Source organism: Anser brachyrhynchus (assembly GCF_964034855.1).
Source record: "Anser brachyrhynchus genome assembly, chromosome: 4".
In the NCBI taxonomy this organism is placed as follows: Eukaryota; Metazoa; Chordata; class Aves; order Anseriformes; family Anatidae; genus Anser; species Anser brachyrhynchus.
In genome coordinates, this window is record NC_137698.1 from 8435712 (window position 1) to 8454490 (window position 18779).

The 18779-nt window shown below is 39.1% G+C and overlaps 1 long non-coding RNA gene across 2 annotated transcripts in view; it reads right to left on the minus strand.

The window, feature by feature from the left end:
* LOC308193891 overlaps positions 1-18779 on the minus strand; it is a 336962-nt gene that overhangs the window by 208196 nt on the left and 109987 nt on the right. For both annotated transcript variants that reach the window (XR_013950034.1, XR_013950035.1), the window contains exon 2: positions 4794-4929. This is a non-coding gene — a long non-coding RNA (uncharacterized lncRNA). The remainder of the gene's footprint in view (positions 1-4793; positions 4930-18779) is intronic.

An 18779-nucleotide genomic window follows, 5' to 3' on the forward strand; every position in this document is an offset into this window, starting at 1 on the left:
CTTATGTTGTTCACTAACAGTGAAAGTAGGATCAAAATCTACATATTTCATTTTAATACAGTGTATTTAAGGAAAGTTCAAGACAGTTGCCAAGTCATCACATTAGTGAAGTGTCTTTAACTGTAACAAGCAACAGGAGGTACCAGTGGAAGGGCAGAAAAGCAGGGGTGCCTATTAATTCCATGCTCTACATATGACGACATTTTCTAAAATATGGAACAAATCTTGAGTTCTAGTTATTCAGGACCTTGAGTCTTGAAGAAGCTTTTGGCACCTGAAGAGCATGGTCAGATCATGGTCACTGTAAGATGAAAATAGAGAAAAGCAGAAATTCTGCCAGTCAGTGTCTTTTCAGCTGCTGGGAAAGCAAACGTAGAAGCAGGGTTTTAGGCTAATAATATTAAGCCTAATATTATGTTGACTATGACTTTACATGTAGATACACAGGTGCCTGCATATTCCATGACAGTGTTTTCACAGAGTATAGCTGGGTGCTTTAAACTAACATGCAGCTGAATTCAAGTCCAGTTATTCTGCAGCTCCTACAGCATTAGATTAAAACTAGATTTAGAGCAAGATCCCAGGGGCTACAAGAAATAGAGGCTTGTATGCTGCTGCTAAAACTAATACAGTCATAGTTTATTAATGTAGACAGTAATGCATAATGAAATGTCGTTAATTCTCACATGTAATATTGGTTTCTAATTTGAGGAATTGTGTCCAATTATCTGTAGTTTAGTTATTCAGATTTATAACTTGGCAATTCAGAACAAGAAAGTGCTGAATCTTCCCCATTACCTGAGAAGTCTGAAAAATAAAATACCTGCTCCTTATAAAGGCAGCCTGTATATTTCTCAAGTCTTTTTGCTCTTCTGGATTTATGATTCAGTTCTCCAAAGCAGTCACTGAAAAAACATTTGATAACTTTCACTGCAGAGCTTATTCTAGATCTTTTTTCTTTATATTAAGATTTTTATCTGTAAAAAGGCATTTTATTTCAGTGCAACTCTTAGGAGCTAATTTTGCAGGGCAAAATAGCTTCTGAAAAGAAGCATTCCTGAAGAACTTTTGAAAAGAGGCACCTTCCAGAAAAATTAGTCAAGGGTGCTGTCAGCCATTCAGGTCACAGTTAACATTTAGATTCTCCAACCACGCCTCTGTATCAAGCAACTAAGGATGTATCAACATTTTGTCAGCCAAGCTAATACTCGTTACTGTCAAGGATCCTTTTTTTTAAAAAAAAAAATAAAAAATAAAAATGCCCACTGTCATTTCATATATTCTGCTCCCTACCTGAGCTCAGGGACACTCTGAAGCTTCTCACTGAAATGGCTCAAGAATTGGACCCTTTAAATAAAAATATAATTCATTCTCCATAGAAAGCACAGCTGATCTCAGCTGCCAGGCTTCCTCAGCCTGCTCAGCAGGGAAGCATGAAGATGTCAGGTAAACATAATCATGCTATTTGTGGAAAGTGTGAGATGAGAAAGAGGGAGGGTAATGAAGCATAGACAGAGCAATTCAGTTTCCCAGCCTATTTAGGTAGATTGTCTTTCTCTAATTGTTTTTCTCCCTGGAGGTACAAACACAGAGAATTTCGATACCATAAAGTTAAGCTTTATTATTGCAGCTTTCAGTTCTTTCACAAAGAAATATGTACTGTATTACAGAGGAACCCAGTAGCAATGCTATAGTTAAGGATGCGTCAGCAAATGTGCTGCAGACCTCTATTTTTCCATGAGATGTAAAAACAAGTTTTAGGCTAAAATTAGGCATATAAGGTGGGTGTCTAGATTCATATCAGTTTATGGAAAATAAAAATAAAAATTTTAAGTTTGTTCTTTGGTAGTTACACATGATGACAGTTTTTCAAAAATAATAAAATAAAATACCTTGAGACAATATAATCTATATTATAAAAAGTTGGATAAATACAAGTTACAAGTGTCATTTTGGAAGTGTTTAAGAAACCCTGCCCCTGTGGTGTTCAGTCTTTATCTATGAAATTAGTTTCTTCTCAGTGTGGCAGAATATCTAAATTTTAATGGTCTTTGTCCAGCAGAATGTAATCCAACAAAGCACATATTTATCTCATTAACACTTAAATATGTGAACAGTTCATTTGAAATCATCAGGACAAACTGTTCATCACCTTGCAGGACTGAGTTCTGAGAAAACAAAATGCAGGCATACTTTAAAATTCAAACAGACATACTTATGTTTTCCACTGCTGTATTTCATGGTGAAAACTAGCAACTTTAATGACTAAGGAGTTTATAAAAAGTCTTTAGGCAGGCAACAAATACTTGAAGAAAGTTTATTCTAAAAAGTAAGGTCAGTAAGCACATACTTGTATACTACTTAGATACTAAGTATGCACTGACATCCAAAATTACAGCCACACAAATGAAAGATAACAGTAAAGTACTAAACTTTAAAGTAACAGAAAAGAAAGCAAGCCCCAAAGTTAGATATAATGAGTGATAGGAAAGCAAATTAATAATGAAATAAACCTAGCTCTTACATTGTCTGCTTACGACTAGATCTCAAGAGTGCTTTCCAAGCAATTTGATAACATTACATAAATTTCACAGAGAAGGAAAGCAAGGCATATGCAGAGCAAGAGATTCAGCCAAGGCCATCCATCAAGGCAATGACAAGAGTTAGGTGCCCAACAGACTTGGCACCAGTTGAGTCACTGCTCATATTATGTTTTTTTGTTGTTGTTTTTGTTGTTGTTGTTGTTGTTGGTTTTTTTTTTTTTTTTTTTTTTGTGATAGTTGAGGCAGTTCAGCCTGCCTCTCGACCACAGACCATGTGCACAGCCATCCGAACAGGCCACCACCTAGCAATGACCTACCACTCTTCAGCTGCATCTTGCTTACCCCCTGATCTTACCTACAATAAACATGAGTCAGACTGAAACTCCTTGGCTACTTAACACTAAGTACACAAGGTAAAAGCCTGCACCCTGGAAGAAGTGATGCACAACAACTTGCTGTCCTGTGCTAAGTGGCACTAAGTGGTGTACTGCCCTCGGTAAAGCTGGTGCCCCGAGGCTGGCACATCCCCAGCCCAGCCACTGCTTGCCAAGCACCTGGGTTAGGGTCAGGGCTTGCACACCTGCATGCAGACACAAGGCAGAAGAGGAGTGCAAGTCCAGGGAACGGAGCTGGGAGCGCTCAATAGGAGGGAAATGGGCACCTGATGGTCAGGCTCCTAGGGTGAAAGTGGTAATGCACTGTGAAAAGTACATTTAAGGTAAAATGATGGGTCTAGGTGCAACAGAATGAAAGCTGAAGGATGAAAGATATTGCGAGTTGCTGGCAGACTGATGCAAGTATGGGCTAAGATGGTGTGCAGGAGGTAGTACAGTTGGAGAGTATGTGATAGCATGGCACATCATGTCTGGAGAGAGTTGCAAGGAAATAGCAGCAGGGGGCCTGTAGGGTCTCATCAAAATGCTAATAGATGCCGTTATTTAGAGGACTATAGTACAGACTATAGCAAAATACAAAACCTGGGCTCCTGAGTGTGCAGCTGAGGGAGTCCCTTGGGTGAGCTGACCCTAGATCTCAGGAAAAGAGAGTAATGAAAAAGTGTCTCATTAGCGCTGCATGTCTTTGATGGTCTTTGTATTTGAATTACATAATCCTAGATCAGAGAATAATTTTAACAATTCTCTCCAAAACTATTGGCTTGGGAGGGAGAAGTACTTTTTTTTTTTTTTTGGGGGGGGGGGGGGGTGGAGCAAAAGAAAACAAAAAGCTTCAGTGTCTAATAAGCACAGAAAAAAGCTACCAAAGGTGTTCAGAGGAAAGAGAACAGATCAAACTGTTTCACTGTTGGAAGGACCTTGACATGAGGGCTACACTGTTGCCAGTTCTGAGGTCCACATTACCTCGCAGTGCCAAAAAGTAAAAAGAGAGTAATAAGGAGTGCTTGGTATTCTACCCTACCAGAACAGGACATGCAGCATTGCTCTAGACGTGCTGCCCACCAACATTTTGCCATTGCTGTATTGCTCTGGCACCTACATCATGTAACTTTTTAAGACAATGATCTTTCAGCTTTTAAAACTGTGAAGCACCCGGAAACATAAGCAAAATCCACAAGTAGAACGGTGCAAATATATATATACATATATGTTTTGTTTTAAATTAACTTTGCTCAGTAATTATTGTGATCTATGAACTGTACTGAAAAAGCTTTTCAGTAAGATAATTATGTTCAACAAGGGTGTTTGCAGAGTGCAAATAACAGAGTCAAGATTTCTGCTATTTCTGATTTGTTCTCTCAGCTTTTGCCTCTCACATTCCCTTTCTCTTACAGCATCTCGTTCCCAACCACGAACAAACAAGTCACTCTGAACTGCATTCTCATTGGCAAAAGTGGCAGGGAGTAAAGAAGCCTTCTCACTCAAATACTTCTGTGGATTGCTAGGCTAAAAATATGCAGGATGCTATGCTGCAAATAGTATCATCCAAAAAGATAAAACTCCGTGATTTATGGCTTGCTTTCAACAAGAAGCACTGAACCCTTGCAGTTATGAACAGTATTTCAATCTGCTATGTATTTGGTATGCATGCATAGGTAAATATATGCTACACACATCCTACTACACATCTGAGAGAAAAAAAATACAGATCAACAAACAAGTTAAAGAGCACCAGTCCCCCCACTATTCCCTGACAGACAGGAAAAACAATAAGCAGTTCAGCAGGTGGCATCATATGTATGGGGTGAAACAGAAATTTATGTAACGATCTGGTAAGTCATAACTTTTTACTTACAGTTCACAGAGGAAACGCTCAGTTTGCACAGCTAGTTGTCAATATTTGTCTGAATATTTTGATGGCGTAACTTCATTCCCTGCAAGGCAGCGTGCACCAGTAGAGTTGCAGGGTTTGCATAATATCTGTTCCAGACCTGGAAGAAATAGAACATTTTTCTTGTGTTTCTACTACTTCCTATGCTTCTACAGAGGCAGTTTAGCACAAAGTATTTTGTATACCTCTGGAGCACATCTCCAGTCACAGTAAATAAGCACCATTCTCTGAAGTTGTCAAAGGTGCACCTATGTATACTAGCTCATGACCAAGTAACTTCTATTGCTCTTTTTAAAAACATAAGAAGAATTACTTCACAGATTAAAGAAATTGCTAAGAATTTTTATAGTGGATAACTTTACCAGAATACAACATTTTGAAATAGAACTGAATATTTAAAAAACATAATTAAAACATTACTCCAATTCCTTATCAATTCTATAAATTTTTGGGAAAAAAAAAGTCAATTAAAAAAATTAGATAAGAGATATCATACTCAGTGAAGCATATTCCTTGGTGCATCACGGGACATACACACTCTTGACAATGCCATAAATTAAAAGGGACTAATCTGAGATTCTCACATTGTGTGCGCACTACTGTCCTGGTTTTGGGTAGGATAGAGTTAATTTTCCTCCTAGTAGTTGATAGGGTGCTGCGTTTGGGATTTAGGATGAAAATAATGTTCATACCATGCTGATGTTTTAATTGTTGCAGAGCAGTGCTTACACCAGGCCAAGGCCTTTTCGGCTTCTCGCTCTGTCCTGCCAGCAGGCAGGCTGGGGGTGCAGCAGGAGCTGGGAGGGGACAGACCCAGGACAGCTGACCCAAACTGGCCAAAGGGGTATTCCATACCATCTGGCGTCATGCTAAACAATATATAGGGGTGGGTGGCCGGGGTGGGGGGCCGGCTGCTCGGGGATAGGCTGGGCATCGGTCAGCGGGTGGTGAGCAATTGCATTGTGCATCACTTGTGTCATACACATTATTATTAGTAGTAGTATTATCATTACTATTTTCCTTTCTTTTCTGTCTTAATAAACTGTCTTTATCTCAACCCACAGGCTATCATTTTTTTTCTGATTCGCAGCTGTGTGGCGCTTAGCTGCCGGATGGGTTAAACCACAACAAGTACCCTACATTTTAAAAATGAATATATACTCATTTTCTAATCCAATGTTAGGACACAGACCAAAAAACAAACAAACCAACACAACACACCAAACTAAGCCAAACCAACCAACCAGCCAAACAACAAGTATAAAGTGGCTCTCTTCTCTGACTTTCCTGAATCCCCAAATCATATTAATATAATGGCAAAGCAATAGTTAAGGGAATAATGGACCAACATAGAAAAAGGGTTCTGATCCCTACCTAGTAGCCTCTACCTGGAGCTTTTGTAATCAGAAAGAATAATCAAAAGAAAACATCTTTTCTTTTATGTGCAGATTCTAATGTGTAACTTCCACTAGGCTGCATAGTGCTCGTCACATGCATAATTTTAGCAAGAAGACGTTTTGACTCGTGGTTAAGAACATACAGTGCACTGCAAGAAACCAGACATTTGAATCCAGCAGTGGTAAGTGTTGATTTTTTAACCAATGTGATTTCTTTCTATATTTAAAACAAAACAAACAAACAAAAAACTTTAGTAGGCTTTTTTCTTCATTAAGTCCATAGGAACTGAAATAGTAATTGTGAAAAAAATGATAATTGTTAGGAAGTTAATTTCTTATCTTCCTCCATTTTCTTCTTCTTTTTTTTTTTTTTTTCCTACTGTTTACAATTCTTTTAAAAAGCTTTTTCCACTCAGTACAAATTATTTGGTATGGTACTTTTCACCCTCAGGAAAGAGCCATGGGAGAATAGTGCAGTAATGAGCTGACACTGTCTCCTTCCTGTGTAAAGAACATTAGTAGAAATAAAAAGTGTAATTTGATTTTTAAGTCTTGAACATCGAGTTATAAGTGGCAGTGATTAAATACACTAGCATACACACTAAAGGAATGCATGATACCATATTAATGGCCCAGCTTTGTAGCTTTCTTTTTTTTTTCTTTTTTTGCTACTCTTGTTATGTATGCTAGTTAGCATCCATTTTCATTTCCTATTGATGTGTATTTCTCATCATACTGGCTAAAAGCTTCAAACATGCATATCTTCTACATTTTAGTGATTGTTTCACTTAAAATTACCATCCTGGTTGCATCAAAAAAAAAAAAGTTTATATATAATCCTGGAAACAAGATTTCTAAACAAAACTATAAGTAAAAGCAAGTAGAAACTCTGCAGGAATCCTATTTTGTGAAGCTGTTTTCAAACTATTCTTTCCATTTAATTAGTGAAGGTAAGGACCTGCATTTGCACAGATTTTATCTCCTCATGGAGACCACCAGCTTTGTTTCTTTTATTAGACAAAAGAAAGTTCCCTTTTTCTAACTTCTGAATTTGCTGTTGTTAGAAACCACATTTATTATGAGACTTCACAGAAGCCAAGGGTAAATTGGCTTCATTTATAAATTGAGAAATATCAGGAAGGGTCACAAAAGCCTGAGTAGTCTTTGCCTTCAGTAATTCAGGATTTTGCATCTTAAATCACATATATTAAAAAGTGCTGATTCATCTTATTTTCAGTGTTTTCAACAGACAGCACAAACTTTTATGTGCCTTAATTTAGCAGATAAAAACAATATAACATTTCCTACCTACTTAAAATTCCCTGAATTTCCTGCTTTAAAAGTACAGTTGAACATAGAATGCAATAAAGAATATGAGACAGATTAATTCAAACATTCCAAAGTTGAAACTCATAAAATATTTAGAAAACTCAGAAACAAGAAGGAATAATACCTCTAATCTGACCTCTTATTTGGTATTAAATAGTGTTTAGTGTTACTGTTATTGCTCAGGTGCTTATACAATCATCACTACAGGAAATTGCTGAAGGAGGTCTGTATGAAAAATAAAGCCTTACTGTATTAAATACATTTAAATATACATCATTGATTAATACATACAAGTATGGTAATTTTATAGCTCTACTTGCCATGATCTGAATACCCATACAGTAAGGCTGAGATGTAGTCTAAAACTTATAGTTCATTTCAAAAATGAACAATAAACATTTTAAAAATTAATGTAGTGAAAATGGTTTTATAGCTATTTATCCTGCACAGCAGTTCATATTATCATGAACATGGTAGGTACTTCAAAAAGACTGAAATGCGTTTTTTCCCAGTAATGGTTCAGAAATGGCACATTGTGTCAACACCATCATTCAATGTATCTCTGTCATGACCATATTTTAGTTTATATTTTATTCCTACAATCTGAAATTGCTGTTTTGCTTCCAAGACCATACAATGCTGTCTAGTTGATGCCCATTAGGAAAACTCAGCCTGTGGACATTATTTGTTACAAAACTATCAATACTGACAGCAAACAGTGTCCAAAGAAATAGCACAGGTTTAGTTAGTAAAATGGATGAATCCATTTCTCTTTAGCCTTAAACAGTTTGCAGTCATATATGATATAACATGAACTAGAAACAGGCATTGTGACCACAGTTGAAGACATTGTAGGAAATCATAAAAGTCATAAATCAGGCTGGCATGGCTTAGAAATTCTGTATAGGAGAGAAACATTTCCAAAAGAGAGAAAGTTGTTACAAATATATATAGCACAGTAGAGTATAGTTTTTTATTGACTCAGTAGGATTTATGATGTCAAAACGGGCAATGATTTTAGCAGGGAGTAAAGTAGGTGTTGTGAAAGACACTAGGAACTTCAGTATCCACCTCTAGGTACTTCAGCTGGGCATCTAATAATCACAAGTCATGGTTTTGAAAAATAAAGGAAAGCTATATACATTTACAAGGCCTGTCCTCAGAGCAGGGTGATTTTTTTTCTGGTGCCAGCATAGATCAAATCCTGTTTTATAATTAATTACTTCATTTTCATATCCTTTTCCTCTATGTAAATATCATTAGCTTTCAAAATACTCTAAAATAGTGAAAAGCAGAGTAAGTGATTCTGTTTGGCAGTGCTAGGAGTAGGGAAAGGTGCATTTTCAATTGTCAGGTGAGATACTATGTTTCCTTACAAAAGCACCAACTCATTTTTTTTTTTCTTAATATTTGTTCGCTCATTATTTGAAGAAAAAATAGTGCTGAATGGATAAGCTCCCATTAATAAGATGATGTTATTAACAATTTTCCATTAGTTTTAACCTTTAATCCCTCTATAAATTTTTATTTATCCATTTTGGTAAACCATTGTAAAAATTGTCACAATGGCTTCTAGACAGACAATGTACATCACCCAAAATATAGACAGCCTCAGATACAGAAAAGTTACACCATTTAAAATTTTATACGAGGCTTAGATCATTTTTCCATAGCAGTTTTAGGACTGCTATACAATTGCCCATCAGATGCAATGAAAACGCTACAGTGCTGATGATAGTTCAGCTCTAGTATATGGGGTGTTACACTAAGGTCAGTGCCAAAGTAAAGCAATATAACGTAAGCAGTGTTTCTTGTTTCACATGCGCTGTGTTTCAAAAAGGAAGTAGTAATCTATGTTTGAAATACAGATACAAATCAGCAATATACTCCCTTTGTTTTGTTTTGTTTTTCTGTGGTGTGCTGCATGTTTGGCCAACAGAGGAACTACTTTAAGATTTCATAACGTGACGAAATGAAAAATGTTCTGCTTTCTGTGGTTTCAGAGAAAAACAACATGAAATTCAATAACATGAATGCAAGATTTGGATTAGGTACTCAAGTAACCAAGGTATGGCAGAATCCATTTCATCAGTATAATGGTTAACTACTTCAGTAATAATCAAGCTCTGCATTTTGGGTAGCATCTGAACCTGAAAGTCACTCTGAACTAGACTCTCAACCAATGTGAGTCCCTTCAGACCAAAGAGTGTTGCAGAAAACTACTGGTAAAAGTTTTTAAGTGTGAAAAGTTTGGTTGTTAATTTATTAAACATTTGCATTATTGCACATTTTTCATCCAAAGGTAACAACCAGGCCTTCTGAAGCTGCATTCTTGGCTAGCAAATCTGCATGGGTTTATGACTTTCCCTCCAACTTACAGTACCTACATCAGCAAAAATATGTCTGAGGTAGGTCTCACCTCCCCTCCAGTATATTTCATTGCTACCAGTCTCTCCTCTAAGCACAAGGACAAATGGCCCTACCCGCATCTAGATCAACACTCCTACCTGCGACCATACGTCCTTTTTTCCTTTCTCTTTGCAGCTGATTATGGGGAAGATGAGTGTCCAATTACATTTCAAAGGGATTAAAACTTAAATGGGAAAATCGCAGTCACAGAATCACAGAATGATCTAGGTTGGAAGAAACCTCCAAGATCATCTCTGAAGAAAGAACCGATAGTAAAGTACAGTGGACAATATGTTTCCCAAGTGTAGTCCTTTAATTCTATTTGTGAATTTAGAAAAGTTTCTATTATTCATTTCACTTACTGTATATTTTAAATTGTTAACTTAATAGTTACTGTGATATAATAATTCTAGGACTAATAATTCTAGGACTATATTGTGGTAGATACAGTTATCAAGCCTTTTGATTTCTGTTCCTTATATTGTTCAAACTCTGTGTGAAAAATTCAAACCATTCTGGGCTATAGTAGGAAGGAATATCTCAAATTCAACCCAATATAAGTGAAATCTATGAGATTTCTATTTTCACCAAAACACTAAGCAAGCAGAATTTCATCCAGTTTTTGGAATGAAACATCCATTTAGATTTGCTGAGCATGATACAAATTGCTATGTTTGTCTATATATTCACTTTGCTATGTATTTGATTGTTTTGTAAAGAACTTTGGTACTCCATGGGCAGGAAAAATATATCATACAAGACTGAAATTAAATTGTCTATTCTGCTGAAGATGAAACATTCTCTTAAGTGTTTATCCTGCTAGAGCCTCAGAGCTCTGTAGAGATAAGCAAGTGTTTTATAATTACTGAGCTTGAGTACTACTGTCAGTCTTATATGTTTAATAATATATCAAATATTAAGATCCATGGGGTGCCATATAAAGACAGAGAAATGAAACATAGACCTCATTAACCAGTGTTTTGTTCTTTACAGGGTCTTGTTACTACAGAATACTGAAACTTGCCCCAAAAGTTGAAACGGTATTTTGTCTGAGAAATCAGCATCTGCAATTGTGTCCACTCTACTTTAAGCTTTGATTTTGAAAATCCTTATCTGCTTCTGTAAATGTTATTGGAGATTCATAAGTTGAGAATAAATAATGAAATTGCAGCTACCCGCATAATTTGAGGAAAGCTATTAAAAATATACCCAAGCATCAGCCTCTTTTTTCTTTCCATTAGCAATGACACTGCTTCTTGAGTCAGTGTCTCTCATAAGTGACCTTCATATGTCAGCAGCAGGAAAATAATGGATTTTGTCTACCTCAACGTATGGTAGTAGAAATACCAATTACAACTTCAGCAACTTCCTTAACGATTATTGTCACCTACTAATTTAGGGACATGCAGGGCAAATGAAACTCTCTTCAGACTTGCACAGCCATAATTTCATTCCCAGTATTCTTTGTTTCTTTCCTGTATCACCAAAAAGGTGTGGAGCATGCCTGCAGAGAAAAAGCTCATGGACTTGTTTTCTGTATGCTCTGATGGCAAACAGGCAAGTGAATTAACTACAGATGTTCAACTGTGTGAATTATGAATTCAAGAACAGAAGGGAAGGCACCTCTCTGAATTTAGGATTATAGGATAACCCACCAAGATTCGCTGTACTTAATTTGCCTGCAGCACAATGGCTAATTAAGGGACAGGGAGACAAGACACAAATGGAGAAAGCATTACAGGAAAATGACAATTCCTTGCTATATAGAAAAACAGCTAAATAGCTAATTATTCTGTGAAAAAAAAATGTATATTGCAGCTGATGTTGGACAATACGGTTCATATGTTTTTCCATGAGGGTCACTTTTGTGATTTATTAGCAAGAACCCATATGACCTCAGTGAAGAGATGGGGCTCCTTCAGAATTGCCACATTAAATTCCTCACTGACTTCTGTTTCCTACAGTACTCTCAGGATACATTTCAAACATGCACCTTTCTCAAAGATTCAACCACTGTTTGGGCTCTGTTTCAATACTTATCCTTTTGTCAGAAACTTAAATGAATGGTTACTCTCCTGAACCATCCTCGCTATAAAGAAAAGAAAATGCCACGATAAGTCCCTGGTGTGGCCAAAACAAAAAGGAGTTTTTCATGGACTCAGAATAACAAGGATAAAGATGGATAGCTACAGGTCAGTCATTAATTCAAAAAATGAAAGGAAGAGAGATACAATATTTGTTTCCCACTTACCTTCATCCAAAAATAGTATTCTGTGAAATGATTCATGAATTCAGTGAACATTCCAAAAGAGTCATGTCATGCAGAAAGGCATCAATGTGTCCAGATTCAGAGAAAGTAAAAGAAATGGGTCTTTGATAAGAGAACTTAATGAAAAAACTCATGTTTTGATTTTGCTGTCAGGAAGGAGGAACACAACATGAGTTGATCAACATTTTCAGAAGTTACAAAAGTGACATACAGCTCTGATTATGACTGAAAGTTAATTCATGAATCACAGTTGATGACTGAATTTTATAAAAGGGAGGTTATAACTAACACACCAAACGAGCGCAAGACTCCCGGCCAAAAAAAAAAGTAAACAGCAAAGACAATATTCTCCAAAGGGAAGAGTAAATTGCCATACATAATGCCTTTTAGAAGCATTGAGTTTGATGAAAGAAACATGCAATTCACAAGAGAGGTTTAGTACAAATATATTTTTTTCTCAACTTATAGGTGTTACAAAAAGCATCCTGGGATCACACAGCCAAATGAACAAGAGTATCTCCAGGCAAAGACATATATGCTACTTCCTGAGCTCTTTCTCTAGAAATATTTTCTGAAGTAGCTTTGAACAATTAAGAAGCATAAGAATACTGTCAAATTCTAAGTAAGTTTCAGGTGAATAAAAACACGATTTCTGAAGAACCTTTGAAGGGAGTACTAGCTCTAAGTGAGGCAGACCCAAGCTGGCACTCATTGACCCAGAGGAACATTATCTGGTTCATTTCTGTTATAGCTACTGTATCAACAAATAGATTTTTCATTGAGGAGGTCAGTTCAAGACACCTAGGCCAATCACAGATATTAGGTTCGTCAGCGTAAAATAGCTTATTGAAAAACTATTAAAATGAATAAAGTATTTCCTTCGTCTTTAAAGACAAACATACCAAGGAATCCTTATAGATAATGTACCAAGGAAACCTGGATATTGTTGCGTTTCAGACTACACATCATCCAAGAACAGATACTGAGATATTCAAATACTCAGTAGTACAGACGTGATTAGTATATTCTGAGGAGCTGGCGCAGCCGCAGCGCCTGACCACAAGTTCAGGGGTGTCTCAGGCCCTGGCCTCAGCAGGGGAGGCTCAGGACAGCAGCACGACCAGGCCGCACCTGCAAGCTCTCACGAGAGAGGGTGACTGGGGGTGGGCTTTGCCAGGGCCACAGCAACTGCACCCAGGCCCTCCGCCAAAAAAAAGCCTCCAGGAGGGCAGTGATGTGCGGTGCCCAGCATGAGCAGGGAGGGGCCAGCAGTGCATGCAAGAACCACCTGCAGTGTGCTGCACTGGTGGGTGTGAGAGCTCATCTGGCAGGGCACAGGAGTTCTGTCCCTCTTCCCTTTCGAGTCCATCCTATCTACTGGCAGTCTTTGTGACTGCAGCTTCTGCCATGGTCTCCACTAGGCAGAGAGCTTGCCCCAAGCCACCAAGTTTGTAGTGACCCAAACAGAGGGCCTATCCAGAACTGTTTCTATACAGGTCTCTGGATGCAGGGAGTACCAGAGCCTGCTGCTGCCAGGGGACGGAGGCAGGTATTCCACTGTGTGAGGTGCGAGCAGGTGGAAGGTCTGCTCAGCATGGTGGCAGAGCTGAAAGAGGAGGTTGAGAGACTGAGGGCCATAAGAGACTGAGCAGGAGATCGACTGGTGGAGTAGCTCCGTGGCGTGCCAGAGGGAAAGGTGCCAGGGAGATACCCCACAATGGTGGTGGACCCCCCGCCCTGTCCCTGGTGGGCAGAGGAGGGGGACCTGAGAGATGGGGAGGGTTGGGAGAGGGTTCCTGCTCAGCATCATGGGTGAACCCCCCTCTCCCCGCTGCTTTCCTTGCATCCCCAGGTCCTCCTAAGCAATAGGTTTATAGCACCGGAAAGTGAAGGGGAGATAAGTGGGGAAGCATGGGAGAGTTCCCCAAAGAAGTTACCAAGGACAAGGCAGTTGACTCCACGCCTTCAGGCTGCCTCAGCCAGGAAAGAAAGAAGGGTGGTTGTGGTAGGCGACTCCCTTCTCAGAGGAACGGAGGGCCCCATTTGCCGATCAGACCTGAGCTGTAGGGAAGTGTGCTGCCTACCTGGGTCCGAGACATAAGTAGAAAACTCCCAGAGCTGGTTCACCCCACTGATTACTACCCATTACTCATAGTTCAGGTGGGCAGTGATGAAGTCACTCAGAGAAGCCTGTGAACAATGAAAAGAGATTTCAGGGGTTTAGGGCAAACAGTTCAATAATTTACGCCCTGACCTGGAGGTCTCCTGTGATTCAGGTAGATAATCACCCCCTGTGATCCAGGAAGAGACAGTTAGACATCTGCTTCTCCATCTGGAATGTCACAAGTCCATGGGACCAGATGGGCTCCACCCTAGGGTGCTGAGGGAGCTGGTGGAGGTGATTGCCAAGCCGCTTCCCACCATCTACCAGTGTTCCTGGTTGTCTGAAGAGGTCCCAGAGGATTGGAGGCTTGCTGACGTGACTCCCATCTACAAGAAGGGCCGTAAACAGGACCCGGGGAACTACAGGTCTGTCATCCTGACTTTCATTCCAGGGAAAATTATGGAGCAAATCATCTTGGGTGAGATCACATGGCATGTGTGTGGCATCCAAGGGATCAGGCCCAGCCAACACAGGTTCACTAAAGGCAGGTTGTGCTTGTCCAACCTCACCTCCTTCTATGACCATGTGACCAGACTGGTAGATGAGGGAAAGGATGTTGATGTAGTCTCCTCAGACTTCAGCAAAGCCTTTGACACAGTCTCCCACAGTATTCTCCTGGTGAAACTGGCTGCCTGTGGCCTGGACAGGTGTACTTTTCCCTGGGTCAAGAACTGGCTGGAAGGTCGGTACTAGGGCCTATCTTGTTTAATATCTTTATTGATGACGTAGGTGAGGGGATTGAGTGTACCCTCAGTAAGTTTGCATATGACACCAAGCTGGGAGGTAGTGCCAATCTGCCTGAGGGTAGGGTGGCCCTTCAGAGGGATCTGGATAGGCTGGACTGCTGGGCTGAGGTTTTACAAGGCCAAGTGCCTGGTCCTGCACTTTGGCCACAACAACCCCATGCAGCGCTATAGGCTTGGGGCAGAGTGGCTAGAAGACTGTGAAGAGGAAAGGGACCTGGGGGTGTTGATTTATGCTTGGCTGAACATGAGCCAGCAGTGTGTCCAGGTGGCCAAGAAGGCCAATGACATCCTGGCCTATATTAGAAGTAGTGTAGCCAGCAGGAGCATGGAGGTGATCGTCCCCCTGTACTCTGCTCTGGTGAGGCCACGCCTCAAGTACTGTGTTCAGCTTTGGGCCCCTCACTACAAGAAAGGCATTGAGGCCCTGGAGCATGTCCAGAGAAGGGCAACGAAGCTGGTGAGGGGTCTGGAGCACAAGTCTCATGCGGAGCAGCTGATGGAGCTGGGAATGGTTAGTCTGGAGAAGAGGAGGCTCAGGGGAGACCTCATTGCACTCTACAACTTCCTGAAGGGAGGTTGTGATGAGGAGGGGGTCGGCCTCTTCTCCCAGATAACTAATGATAGGACTTGACGAAATGGCCACAAGTTGTGCCTGGGGAGATTTAGATTAGGTACCAGGAAAAACTTTTTCTCTCAAATTGTGGTCAGGCACTGGAATGGCCTGCCCAGGGAGGTGGTGGAATCACCGTCCCTCACAATGTTCAGGAAGCACCTGGATAAGGTGCTACAAGATATGATTCAGTAGCTTAGTGGGTAGTATTGGTGATAGGAAGAGGGTTGGACTAGATGATCTTGTAGGTCCTTTCCATCCCTGTGTTTCTATGATTCTATTATTTTCTATGATTCTGTGATCCCCTTTTTAGCTAGCTCAGAAGGGTTTGCATTCAATGGCCAGAAAGTGTTATTCCTTATTCAGCATTCTGAGAAGAAAAGAGTGCGACGTGTTTCTTTTCCATGCTAAGAAATGTCATGCTTCTTGCAGGATTTCAGCTAAAACTTTCACCACATGCTGCAATTCCATATATTATATTTTTATATAAGAATAAAACCATTGCATATGATGCTTTAAAACATATTTTAGAATGTTAACAAAGTAATAGTCCACTAGACAAATATTTCTCCTTGATTAAACTTAACACTTAGATGGATCAATAAATCTAGTGGTCAAATGCTGTCCTTAGCTAGCTTAGAACAATCCACTAAAGCCAACACAGCCACTTCATATTTCCTTCTTTACAGAATGTCAAAGAACAAGTTTAATTAACGATTGCTTTAGTGAGAGCTGTATGGGAAACAGCTGCAAAAAGTAGGAATACACTCTTATTGTTCTCATCTCTCACCATGATTCTCAGTTTTAATGGTGGATATTGACAGGGGAAGTGGTAACTGAGGACAAAATGTGGCCTGTGAAGAACTGTAAGGTATTTCATTCCATAAATTTAATAAGTTCCCCAACACCTGTCACAATATCTAACAGGTCTGCTTGATGTTTCTCCATCCAGACCTTGGATACTGAGCTACTATACTGGGACTCAGGTATCCGAATGTACATAACAGCTCTGTGTGAGAATGATTGTTTTAAAGTACTGCTTTAGAATTGACAGTTCTGAGACTTCATGAAAAAAAGAGGGATTGGAAAGAAATAGGAAAGATCTGCATAGGGTCTACAGTGTTACCAGTAGGTGTTCTTACTTGCCAACACCCTAACTAGGTGCCTGTACACCCTAACTGGTTATCTGTTTCCAAGACTTCCTGTAAGATTGTAGAGCCACACTCTTGCTTAAAGTATTGTGCATATACAAGCTTTGAACGATTTTTTTCCCCCTCCACAAGAAAATTTCAGTCTAATACAGTGACCTAGAAAACTGAGCAGCATTCAGATGACAGGGAGATATTTAAAAAACAAAAACTTAGCAGTGTACTAGCAATGGTCTAAATGGAGCATGAGTGAGATTAATGAAGGATAATTTGCCTTCCTTAGAAAAAAGGAAAAATCACTACCATCAGGACTGGAGAGTACCGTATAATGGGTTACATACATAATACATATTACAGTCTCACAGCCAAACAGAATAAATCTTTCCAATTGACAAGAGCCATTTCAGTGGAGTATCTTGCATAGTCAAGCCTTAACTTCCTTGAACACACAGTGAAAAAGTCTTTCACTTCCAGAAGAGGACTTTTTTTTTTTAAATATTTTTTACATACATACACACCAGCATGGAGAGCTTTGTTTTAGCAACATGATTTCAAATTCGAGTGAACTATATTCAACAGATAGGGTAATATATGAAAGCATTCTGAAAAAAATCAAGACAGTCTGAGCCTACTCCTCGTTAAAGCTGACTTGCTGTCAGCCAGCTGGCAAAGCCTTCAAACTCTGTGTGCCCCAGTTTACCTACCTATAAATTGGATTTTAATAATACTGTTCTACTGCACACAATGAGACCTAGTGAATTAGCATGTGTAATGTGGAGAGAAATAAATGATAAATCATTACATAAAGACTAAGTGTTACTATTCTGAATGTGTACAGTGATAATAACTTGATTTTATAGACTAGTAAAATCATGAGATCATAGGAATAAATTCAGATTATCGTGTGTCAGAGGGTTATGGAAGACTAGATAAGGTGACTTTCAGGCTTAATCTTCTAAAATGCATTTTTGCATTACAGAATCTGTTTTAGAAGTGTTTTAAAATAAATGGAATGTACTTCTGTCCAGATTATGTAAAGTCCTTCTGAAAACAGCTCTACCTGAAAAAGAGTCATAATTTCCAATATCAATTATTCATATTTTTGAATATAGCTCAGAAACCTCAATAAACTTTGAAGCACAGAATTAAAGACTCTCTACAAGGCTATGCAAATGGAAAAGTTTTCTTTCTTTATGTAAAGAATCAGTTAAGCTGTCTTTAATTTACTACCAATTCTTCAGAAGAATATAAACTCAAAGATCTTTCCTCATTAATGCACACTGTAGAACACTTTCATTCAAAAACTGTGTTAACATAGTGCAACAGAGCGACATGATCACAAGTGGGACTTTGATGTAATATCCTCCAGATATTAGAAAAAAATGACATGGTATGGAGAGAATGGAAGGAATCTTGTAAGGAAAGAAAGTACTGTTCAGTGAAGACATCATTTTTGGCCAGACACACTTATGCAAAACAGCTGCAGATCCCATGTAAAACTGACATATTAGATTAAAGAAATTACTGGGATTTCAGCAAAAGGCCACTACGCTTTGAGTAAGGCTGCAGTAATAGTCTAACACTCAAAGAAAAGTGATGTCAAAGACTCCCTGTCTCTTGGCCAGAGGGGAAGATCCAGAAGATGTGCTTCTACTGATTCAGGATGGGCACATGGATGGGTAACTACTCTACTGCAGCAACACTAAACTCCACATTGCTAACAAACGGACAAAAAAGTCCTGCTTGATTCTGAATGACCATCTGTCAGAGCAACACTACTCCAGTTATGCCTATGCATATGTATATCCTCACTTGCAGATCTGTAAGCCTGTCCACCCTTGCAATTACATTCAGTGTAGGAATTTAACACCACAGGTC